Here is a 12,352-nt window from a genome sequence, read left to right on the forward strand (position 1 = left end):
CTTGCTAACATCAAAACATGGGAAAAGTCATACTTACTGCCCAGCTGCCCTCTCCATTACAAGGGCAAATGTAGGCATGTGGGGAAATCTTTGAGGCCAGTAGCCCTCTCCTTGTTGGGGGAGGGAAGGGATTGCATTTCCTCAGGAATTTCACTAGGTTTGATCTTTTGTCACTTTTGTTGGCTGAGGTTCTTGTGCAGGCCAGAGCAGCCTGCGCTCTACAAACAGGAGAAATCTCTCTCCTCATCCTTTTTATTCCAAACGTGAGTGCCATGTTCTTTCCTTGCTTCCCAACTTAAGATTTCCTCAACATTTAGGCTTTTGGTAATCTCAAAATCTGTTCAACATATATAAGGCCACAATTAAATCATTATAAACCTCCTTGGAACACCTCTTATTTGTTATCTGCTGTTTAGACTAAACTTCCTAATGTTGTAAGGCCTTTGGAGGGTTTGGAATCAGGAGACATGAACTTCAGCACTATATCCAGCACACACTAGACACGTGGCTTTGAGTAAATAGCTTTCTCACAAATAAAGTAAGTGTGCTTCAGCACTGTTGTTCTATTTTGTGTGGTGTTGAAAGACACAAACCTACTGTTCTTGACATAGAAAAATCAAATGAATTATATGTTGTTTCTTACCATGTGCTAAGAACATTATACTTATTATCCTACCTGAGGCATGTAGTAAACATTGGAATATTATTATTCACATTTCATGAAGAAGCATTTTGAGCCTGAGAGCAGATGAGCACTTTCCAAAGTCTGGCATCTGGAATCAGCAGAGGCCTCCTAGGTCACCTAAGTGCTGAAGGGCTCTGATAACTCAACTCTGGCCTTCCTGGTGTTCAGTGGACTTTTGTGAACTGCTCACCTCAAGTATCGGGTTATGGAAGCTCCTTGCTTTTTCCTTAGTAGCACCTGATTTGGGACTAATGCTGTAGTGTTGGCCCCAGGGGTGCAAGGACAAGAATTTGATGAGGAAACACCACTTCTCAGGGAAGCCCAGGGCTGTCCCTCTTGAGTCAATGTTCCTAAAGGCAATGCTGCCTCCTGCTGGCCTGATGGGGGTACTGGAAGGCTGTCCTCACTTTTTTTTTAAATTGATTTTGTAAAAATATTACATTAAAAAAATATATATGAGGTCCCATTCAACCCCACCACCCCCACCCCACCCCTCCCCCCCAGCCACATTCACTCCCATCATCATGACTCGTCCGTTGCATTTGGTAAGTACATCTCTGGACATCTCTGCACCTCATGGTCAATGGTCCACATCATGGCCCATACTCTCCCCCATTCCATCCAGTGGGCCCTGGGTGGATTTACAATGTCTGGTGATTGCCCCTGAAGCACTGTCCAGGGCAACTCCAAGTCCCAAAGGCACCTCCACATCTCATCTCTTCCTGACATTCCCCATACCCATCAGCTACCATGTCCACTTTTCCCACTCCAATGCCACCTTTTCTCTGTGAACCTTGGATTGGTTGTGTCCGTTGCACCTCTATGTCAAGAGGAGGCTCAGATTCCACATGGATACTGGATGCAATCCTCCTGCTTTCAGTTGTAGGCTCTCTAATCTCCATGGTGTGGTGTTTGTCCTTCTTCAACTCCATCTTAGCTGAGTGAGGTGAGTCGAATAAATCCGATTGTAGGAGCTGGAGTCTGTTGAGGCTCAGGGCCTGGCTATCATATTGTCAGTCCAGAGATTCAAATCCCCTAATTATATCTTAAACCCCAACACCAACTACAATTGGGGTTTAAGATATAATTAGGGGATTTGAATCTCTGGACTGACAATATAAGAGCCTCCCTTTTTTTCTTGGGGCAGGGTCCACTTTATTGGGGATGTATGTGGCCACTAGGTCACTGTATCATGACTGTGGACATTGCAACTTGCAAACATTCTAGAACAAGTTCTAAAAAGAAAAGAGAGCCAGCCCTTGGCCTAGACAGATTGTCTTCCATGATGCTTGGCTGGGGCTGGGGCTCAGATGTGGAGAGTGAAAGCAACTAGCAGAGGTCAAGTCCTAATCCCAGGTCACCTAGGATTCAAGACTTATGGCAGAGTTAATTCTGTTTGGAATGTTTGGTAAAATTCACCAGTGAAACTATCAAAATTGGGCTTTTCCTTCTTTTTGGGGAAAGGTGCTGGGTGAGTTCCATACCTTCATTTTATTCACTCTTTTTTTTTTTTTTTTATGTACCAGGGGCTGCAGAATTAATCTGGAACCTCATATGAGGGAAGCCAGTGCTCAACCACTGAGGCACATTGGCTTCCCTGGGTTGGTTTTTGCATTTGTTTTGTTTATTTTTGTTTGTTCAGGAGGTTCTGGGAGTTTACCTGGGGCCTCCTGTGTGAGAGGCAGGTGCTCACCAGCTCAAGCCACATTCTCTCTCCAGGCTTTTTGCTCTTACCCAAGTTTTCATCACTGGTTCAATGCCTTTACTTGTTATTTGTCTGTTGAGCGCTGTTTCTTCTTGAGTCAATGCAGGTAGTTGGGTATTTCTAAGTATTTGCCCATTTCAACTAAGTTTCCTAATTTGTTGGCATAGAGTAGGTCATAGTGTCCTCTTATAATCCTTTTTCTTTCCATGAGCCTGGCAATAGTGTTGTATGCATTTTCTAAATTTTAAAATTTGTGACCTCTCTTTTTTCTACTTTTTCAGGCTACAAAATGTTGGTCAATTTTATTGATGTTTTCTGAGGACCCACTTTTTTTGTGGTTTCTTTATTTTTTTACCTTTAGTTCCTGTTTATCCCATAGAGCCATCCATTCCTCCTTTCTTATCTGTCAATATTCCCATCATGTATGTGGGCCTTTGCAAGTATGTGCATATATATATATGTATATGGAGAGAGCAAGAGAGAGAAGGAGAGTGATATTCCTTGTTGAACTAACCACTTTGTCAGTATATAATGTCCTCCTTGGTTTATTGTCACAGTTTTCTACTTAAAATCTATTTTATAAGACATTAGCATAGACACCCCAGCTCTTCTTTGATTACTATGTGTTGGAATATTTCTTCATCCTTTCACTCTCAGCATACTTGTGTCTTTGATTTTAGGGTTAGTCACTTGTAAGGAACTTATAGTTGGCTCATGCCTTCTTATCCATTCTACCAATCACTGCTTTTTTGCCCAAGTGTTTAAACCATGTACATTTAAAATGACTAATAATAATGTGTAACTTTCTTCTGACTTTTTGCTATGGGGTGTTCATATGTTATACAATTTTTGTCCCTCAGTTCTTCCATTACAGCCACTTTTGTATCTGTTTGATCTTTTGTAGTGAGTTGTGTTAGGTCCCTTTTCATTTCCTTCTGTGTCTATATTTCAAATATTTTCTTTATGATTATGAAGAAGTTTAAATATCCTCTATTTATAACAATATCATTTGATTTGATACAAACTTAAATCAATAGGGTACACAAACTTTTTTCTTATACCCATCTGTCCCTCACATTTTGTTGTTCTTATCACATATTACATCTTTAAATATTGCATTTACAGAATCATAAGTTTATCAATACTTTTTATATGTTTGCATTTTGGAATGTGTAAGAAGTGAAAAATGGAGTTATATTTGCAAAAATGCAAAAAAAATTGTACTGGCATTTATAATCATTCATATGATCACCTTCAGCAGAGGACTTTATTTCTTATGCTGCTTCAATCCACAGTCTAATGATAGAACAGTAATGTCATATGACCTTTCATAGGAAATTGTGTCTAAAGTGTTTTCCTCTTTGAAATTCTGATTATTTGAAGCCAATATTTTGTCTCAGAGAGTATGACTTAGGTTTCTGGTACTTGCATTCAAACAAGTCCAGACTCATACACGTATAAATTCCAAAACAACAACACACACAAAAAAAACACACACAGAAAATTTGCTACAGGTACTTTATTTGGGATAGGGAAAGGAAACAGGACAAGGTGCAAATAATATCAATTCCTCTATATCTTGTCAAGGCCAATTGGAACACTTATCTCTCAAATGTAGCAAAGGTTGTTACTGAATATAAATCCTTTGCAGAACCCAGATATATATTCTCCCAAGCCACAGGATAAAATTCTGCACCTGCACATGGGGATCTTATTAAGACCTGAAGAAACAGAAGGAACATCAGGCATAGGGACCTGGGCCAAGGTGGGGTAAAGAGCAACCCTGGAGAAGTCACAGGTGAGCTTGAACGCTGTGCCATGTGAGTAAATTAGAGCCTGTGGCAATGACTGTTCCCAAGAACAGAGATGACTATAAACAGCAAGTGGTGCTTATCCAGGATTAGACACCCATTGTGGTCTTTCTGTTTTTTATGTGCTCCTGCCTCCATCTCACACACACCTTAACACACCCTTCAGGTCTGTCTCCAGGTTCTAAATGATCCTCTGATAGACAGAGCAATGCTGTCTTCCTAGAACTCAGTCTCCGTACTTTAATCCAGAAGGACTTCTCAATATGCTTCACTATGTCTTAAACACAGTGATTTTCAGAAGCTTGTCTTGGAACCCAGAGCCTTTGGAGAAAGAAGATCCTTAGCTATTATCTGACTCTCCCTGCTCAATGTGTAGATGAGACCATCAAGGTAGAGTGAGGCTAAGTAAAGTCACCTAAAGTGGATCATTGGGAAGCACAGGTAGGTTTCTCTTAATGTAAGCCATTTAGGATATAAGTCACAATAAAATTGGACAGCACAGATAAGCCATATGCCAACTCAAACAAACAAATAAGCAGAGGAGAAACACACTGTGGCTAATGCTTTAAATTCATTTGGATAGAGAATTAAGAGAAAGCACAAAGTATACAGATGAAAAGTGCTTTTTTCAAGATCCTCAGATTGAACCTTGCACTGTTTTGCATCTCAGTTGACACAATCAATGACAGCAAAAACTGTGGAATGTGGTTGTGAATACAGGTCCCCACTAGACACTCCCTGAACCTGCAGGATCAAGTTCTGCAATAGCAGATGGCTCTCTGCTGAAGGCCTGGGAAGAGAAGGGGCTGTTTAGGCACAGTGTGAAAGGAGATAAGGGGAAAAGTCAGAGCCAGACCAGGAGAGATGATCTAAGAAGTGACATGTCTGCCACTAATCAACCAATATACACCAGTCATAAAAGGAAGGAGAGAATTCATGATTGTTGTAAAGCAAAAGAAATCTTACTATGAATTGCTCATGAAATACCTCATTCTTTGACCATTCTAATCTATCATTTCCAGGCTTAACACACCCCCTGCGATACAGCTCCTAAATTCAGGACCCACCTCTCATTTCAACCAATCCATACACATCAGGTTTTGAGCCCCACCTGCAGGTGCTAAGGAGCCACTCAAAGAGTCTGGTCTAGCCTCTAACCCTAAAGCTGCTGAGTTTCCCACTCACACCTCCTGGAACCCAATCCTCTGGTTTTCCAAGAATCCTAGAACAGTCTCTAGCTTGAAGGCCTTCACTTGCTAATGCTATCATTGCTTCTTAGTGGCATCACTGGGCTCTCCCCTGAAGCCTCTTGAGTGGCCCTTTCATCCCCTGTAAAGAAGATGGCCATATCGTGGTCCTGGGCCTCAGGCTGCTCCTCATAGCTTTCTCCGAGGGGCTCAGTGTGGGTCAGGAAGGCCAACAGGAGAATGGCAGAGAGGACAGCGAGGGCCCTCATGGCTGAGAGTCACCTGGGAATTGGCTCCGGACAGGAGAGAAAGAGGCTGAATGTGGTAGAGAGAGAAGAGGATCAGTCCTGCATTTATAGTTGTGTCAGTACCTAAATGTGTCAATACCTGAGGGAAGGGTGGCCGCCCAAGGTCCTACTGTCACCCTCAGTCGCTTTGATTTTCCTCTGATCTGACTTCTCCCTCTACTTCCAATATATATCTATTTGTGTGGTGTCCGTGTTTGCTTTTCACAGGTGATGATGCTTTCTAGGAACTTGATAAGCTTCCCTGCTACTCATCTGTTTGAATATTTACGAGTAAAAATATTGGTGTGTATGCTATAAAATGGTCTAGAAGCAGAAAATGGCTACAAAGGGGCAATGATCAAATTGGCATTGGATTTTCCTCTTGCAACATTGGTTATTAGGTGACATTTTTTACTTTTCTGAGGAAAAACAATGAATGGTGAAATCTATGCTGAGACAATATATCATTCATATTTGTGGGAGCAAATGGTCCTTCTTTTTTTGATGTTCACAACCTGGGAAATGTACAGTATGTGAATATTTTTGAAAAGGAAATTGCTAAGTAAATACTCCAATAAAATAAAGAAGAATCTAAGTAAGAAGACATAGGAATAGAAACACAGAGTTGAAAAAAAGACTCATTAAAACTTTATATTTTGATTAGATTATTTTTCCATTAATGGTTGATAATAAGGTTGGATATTTTAATATGTTTTTAAAATCATTAAACAAAGTAGAGTGAAATAAATCAAAATATGAATTGATGTTTTGCATTAGAAATCCCCAAAATTTAAACAAAAAATGGGAATTTATTAATAAAGAAGAGAAAGTGGGGATTATGGATAATGATGTACTCAATATGAAGATACTCAGTTAAATATATGCTAAAAGGTGTCATATGGACCAGTGGAAATCTGTTAAACAAAGATAGAAAATTAATAAACAGGTGCAGTGGAAGAAAGAAAAGATAAAAAGGAAGGATAAAGGAAATGAATTCATTCTCCTTAACTACGAAAGAAAATGTCAGAACTTATACTAGAATATGCAAAAAAATGGCAGCAAGTCGTTCACCCAACCACCTGCCTGTGCGATTCCCTTTCTCCTCATTCAATTGAAAGTTCCATGAGGCAATCACCAATACCTGCCTCTTCCTCTTACACCATTCCTGAGCCATGTGTACACAGCTACTATTGCTTCCCAAGGTGCATCTTTTTGCCTTTTTTTGGAGTCTTCACGAGTAGAGCTGAAGCGAGTTGGGAGAAGGACATGCATAAAGGGAGTTTACTCCAGTTATGACAGTACCCTATGCTTTCTGCCATGTGTGTCTTGATCACCCAGATTTCTCTTTTATAGGTGAAATTTTACCTCTGCCTTTCTTCATCCTTCCCTGGTCCCCACTTTATTTGTGTGAGTCTAAAATCCCAATCAAAAAATGGATGGTTTAACATTTTTAACTTCCAGGTTTTTAATAGGTAGAATCTATGATTCACATAAACCAGAAGGTGCCTGTGAACCTGTGTGTTTGGGATCAGGTCACTCTCAGCTCACCTTTCAGCCTAAAACACAGCCCTGCCTCAGAACCTCCCTCTCCTCGGCTTCCTCCTGGGAGAAGTATTTCTAGGGATCTCTAGAGGCATTTTGGAAAAGTTTTTTTATTGTTTTAATGTGCTTGTGAGTAAGAATTAAGAATAAAATACCTTTCTTTTTCAGCAGTACATCCAAGGCCTGCTGTCCTCGATGTCAAAAAGCCTAAGAAGCACACTTCTCTTCTCCACTTTGACCTACTCTTGCCTCTCCTAATCCAGGGCCAGGACAGAAGCAGCACAGCCACCCCTTTCTGGAAACCTACTTACAGATGGCCTGAATTCCCATGACCTGTGATTTAGGAATTCAGGAAGAAAATGAATGTGGCTGTGCTGAGAAGTACAGTGAAAGGAACATGGTATGAAAGGAGAGATTACTCAGCTACAGAAGGTGCTTTGGGAGAAGTTTGTATTCCTGTCTAGTCCAGGAAACAAGATGCCCAGCTGTGCCCTTTGTGATGCTAATGATCAAATGTGGGGAAGGAGAGTTTATGGGCCTTTAGCAAACATGAACAGCAGGTGTGTATGAGTTGCTGCTATTCCTAGACCAGAGGAGCACTGGATGTTTGAGCCATCCAGCCTCATAGGCTCCTTCACCCTCAGCAATATGCACATCAAACGTCCTTAGGGCAGACCCTTCTCAGGAGTTTATTCCTCTCTGATCCTGCTCTGCTCTGTCCTATTTAAAGTCAGAGCTGGTATCTGCTCAGCTCCTGTCCCGCATTGATGATGCTGATGTCCAGGTGGCCCACAGCCACGAGGACCCTCACTCTAGCCCCCATTCTCCCATGGCCCTGAGTCCAGCTGAGGCTCCAGGAAGAATGCTGAGGTTCCCACCTGGATGGGCCAGAGAGAGAGGGCAGATTGTGGTAGCTCCTCAGCTCTGGAGGCTTCTGGGGAGGGATCAGACTGCACGTAGGGGGTTCCAGGCCCAGGTGTGCCCTTAACAAGCCATGGTGTCATGAGCAAGTGACCAGCCTTTCCAGCCTCTGCTCATTCCTATAAGGTGAGACTGTTGGAACAGAGGCTTCCAGGAGCCCTTGGGGGGCTAAAGGCACTGGCTCTGGGGTATGGACATGAGTCTCAGCAGCTGCAATGCAGAGACTGAGGCAGGTCTAGTGGAGGAGCTCGTGGGCTCTGGGGTTTGCACTTTAGGGTGTCCGTGTCTGAATGTGTGATGGGTGGTGTTTGCATATTCATCTGTGTGTGTATGTTTATAAGTGTGTATGGAGGGGTGGGTGTTGGTAAGGTGGAAACCTTGGGCTGCCGTGTGTGCAAGTACATGTGTCTGAGTGTGTGTGCATGAGTGTTATAAGAAACAAATGAGAGAGAGACCCATATCCTGAGTGACCAGCCTGTGGCCAGTTAAGTTCCCTCTTCCTGCTTAATGGGACCTGTGGCTCAGGTGTCCTGGAGGCAGCACTTCCTTTCCTGGGCTATCCATGCCAATGATTCACTTGACCATGTTCCCAGGCCCCGCAGTGGGCCTGATATGCCCCTTTTTCCCAGTCTTTTGGGAGAGGTCCTCCTGTCACTGCAGACCCTGAAGGTGCAATGACCTGAGCCTCTGACTCAGGCAGCAGCCCCTGCAGGCTCTGATGCTCTGAGCTCTGCCAACTGAGAACAAAAGCAGCACAAGGTTCCACCTGAAGGTGTGGAGAGGGCAGTTGTACTTTGCATCTTTTTCTCTACAAATCAATGTTTAGTCATGAGCTCAGTGTGTGGGGGTCTTTTCAAAATTAATTTTTACATGACATGGTAAGTTTATATTCCTCCAGTCATTGATATAGTGAGGTCAATGCAGTAACAAGATAATATTGCTTGACTCCTGATGATGCTCACCTACAGCCCAGTGTTGGTCCTGGGGGCAGTGTCCTCACTTATTCTGGATGCAGCTACTAGACAGAGGGAGTAGGATGAAGACCCCCTGTGGGAACTTGAGGTCTTGTCTGAGCAAAAGGTAGTGGGAGATACCCTGTGATGTGCTTTTGTGATGCTAGGAGTTGTCAGTCTGAATTGAGGAACATCAGTGGTGGTGACAATGGGGATACTTGAACACAGTGATGGGTAAGAATTTTCCACTGTCCAGCCTCCTTACCACACACTTACATCACCCTGAGCTGGTCTCCCTCACCATCAAAATCATCATATGACTAATGCTTTTTAAGCACCTCCTCTTTCCAGCACCTATTCCTGAGCATCACTCAGTTAATCTCATAACCACCTGTTGAAGTATGTTCTATTACCTGTCTTTCAAATGAAGGAAATGGAGCACAGGATGGTCAGGTATTTTGCTTACAGCCTGCCTGCTTAGAGGTAGTCTTGGGTTTTCATCTGTGGCCCTGTGATTCCAAAACCTGTGCAGCAGAGCCTTTGTGAGAGTGCCTCTGTCCCCTGGTGGAGCTGCAGGGAACATCCTTGCATGTGTTTTTCTGTGGATATATATTGTCATTATTTTGGAGAAATACCCAGGGTTGGAAGTACTAAATATAAGGTAGGTATCCATTTTAATTTAGTCAAATTCGTTCATGCATCCAAGGGCTTTGATATATCTGAATTTGTAGGACATGCTGCAAATGGAAACTTGTTGAAGATGATGTTGAATTCCCCAGGAGAAATTGTCTATCTGAAGTAGAGATAAAATCTGTTTTCAGACTGCTGTAATCCTTTAAGGTCTCTAACTCCTTTGTCAATGGTAGATGTAATCAGCCACAGATGCAATCAACTGATGGATGATTGTAGTCCATCTGTTTAATACTCACAATAACTATCAAGGCAAGGCTTGGTTGACTAAACAAGTGACACCCATAACCCAGCCAAGTTGACTCATGAAATTAACCCTCTGCTGTCCGGGTCTGATGCAGTAGTTGGGCCACTCCATCAGCAGAGCTGAGGTCCAGTTCTCTGCATCTCTCCTCCCCTGTACTTGATATTGTTAGTCTTTCAAGTTTAGCTGTTGTAGTGGCATCTCACTTTGGTTTTAACATTTGATGTTCCCTAATAACAGAGGGAAGCATCTTATTTATCATTATATCATAACATATCAGGATATATTTTATATCAATATACATTTATATGAATGTATCCTCTTTTGTGAATGTCCAAATGATTTGCCTTTTTTTCTAAATTAAAACTCTAAGGCTATTTTGTTTGATTAGTTCATTATGTAATATATATTCTAGGTACAAATCCTTTGTCTGATACCTGTACTAAGAATACTTTCTCACATTCCATGTCTTGCCTTTTATTCTCAGGAGCTTAGATTTTAAATTTTGATGAAGTTCATGGTTTTTTTTTCTTTTAATATTTGTTGGAGATTTGGACCTGAAGGGTATCGGAAATGAAAGAAAGAGAAAGGGGGGAATAAACAAGTGAGAGATCTGGGATTGGGGGTCTGTGAGTAATAACTCCTCAGACAATGTTATTGTTTACAAGGGCTTCTCTATATACCCCAGTGTATGTGATAACAAGCAGGAACACATGGCCTACATGACAATAAGCAGGAACACATAGCCAATGTGACATCAAGCAGCATTACCCATAGTCTAAGGAGTTAAAAAGAAATCTTATCTCAAGGTACAAAGTCTAAGTGTTCTATTCACTACAAATGGTATGTGCCCTTTTTTTCTTTCAGCCTTTAACAGCTTCATCCCTTTGCTGGGAACTCTTAATTACCGCATTCCTTATATTGCAAGTGTAGCCATGGAGACAGCATTAGCATGGAGACAGCACATCTCTCCTTGTGAGTCCAAAGTGCCTCAGTTTCCAACAAATATTATTTTTTTAAGTATTCCTCCTAAGAAATACTTGCCTTTCCGAGGTTGTGAAGATTTTTTCTCCTGTGTATTTGAAACCATCACAGTAACTTGAATAAAAACCATGACAATTTTGCTGGTTAAAAGCTTTTACACTTAGGACTATACTCCACCTCTGATATACTTTTTATGTATGGTGTGTGGTGGAGTAGAGGTTCATTACCTGTATATATTTTTTTAAGGTAGATATCCTGTTGATCCAGCACTGTTTGATGCAAAGGTTTTCTCATCTTCACTGGGGAAGGGTGGGTAGGGAAGAATTGTTACACTAAATAAATTAGTTCACCTGTATTCCCTAGTCTCCAGTCAATCCTGTATGACAGGGCCCTAAGGACAGCCTTGCTGGCTCTCCTTAACCAGGTCAAATTTCTGAACTTTCATCTGCCTCCTCTTCTGTCCATCTGCACTCAGTGGCCCTTGGAATTCACCGTAACTTGCTGCTCCTTTGGGAAGGGCACTGTTCTCAGAAAACCACTTCACCAAGGCCCTGTAGTGTCCACTACTGTTCAAAAATTCCAGAGATATGTGTGATTTTTACTTATACGAATTTTCTTGGTGCTACCTGAGGAAAACGTTCTTCCTTGTCCTGACATCCTAAATTGGAACTGGAATGACCATATGTATTTTGAATGAAAAACAGGGCAATTTTGCAAGTTAGGGCCCATCTTTAACTAAGAGAAGTACCATCCCAAACAATTTTAGAATTGAGTCATAATTTCCCCTGAAGAAGAACTGAGGAAGAATTTGAGGGTAGTAAGATGACCCCTGGAGAAGAGGGAATGGTTGTAATTTTGGGCCTAGACTGGTCACAAGCAGAGAGCAATATCCCAGGTTGGAAATGCTGATGGAGATTTGTCAGATGATAGGATCTAACAGACTTGTATTTTGTTGTTTATTTTGTGGTGCTCTGTAATTATCACATATTATATAAGAGCTTCAGTTTAAAAAAATCTATTAGACATAATTGCTCTGAGTTGCTTGTTTTTTTTGGAAGGGTGAGGGGAGAGTATAAAAGCTATGTGCTGAGTGAGTCAAAGAACATTGGAAAAGAGCAGCTGTGGTTCAGGGCAAGGGGAAGAGTTACTCAGTAAAGCAGAAACTTTCAGAAAGATTAAAATAGGAGAAATCTGCTCTGCAGAAGACTCCTTGGAGGTATCAAAGAAATTAGTGCATTAGTGCTTCCTCTGTGTGATGTGGAAGAGGGAGTGGTTCAATTTTGATTATTAAAAAAAACAATGATCCCTTGTAATAGATGTCCACAATTTTACCTGATTCTATA

This window comes from Dasypus novemcinctus, chromosome 25 (genome assembly GCF_030445035.2).
Source record: "Dasypus novemcinctus isolate mDasNov1 chromosome 25, mDasNov1.1.hap2, whole genome shotgun sequence".
NCBI classification, from domain to species: domain Eukaryota; kingdom Metazoa; phylum Chordata; class Mammalia; order Cingulata; family Dasypodidae; genus Dasypus; species Dasypus novemcinctus.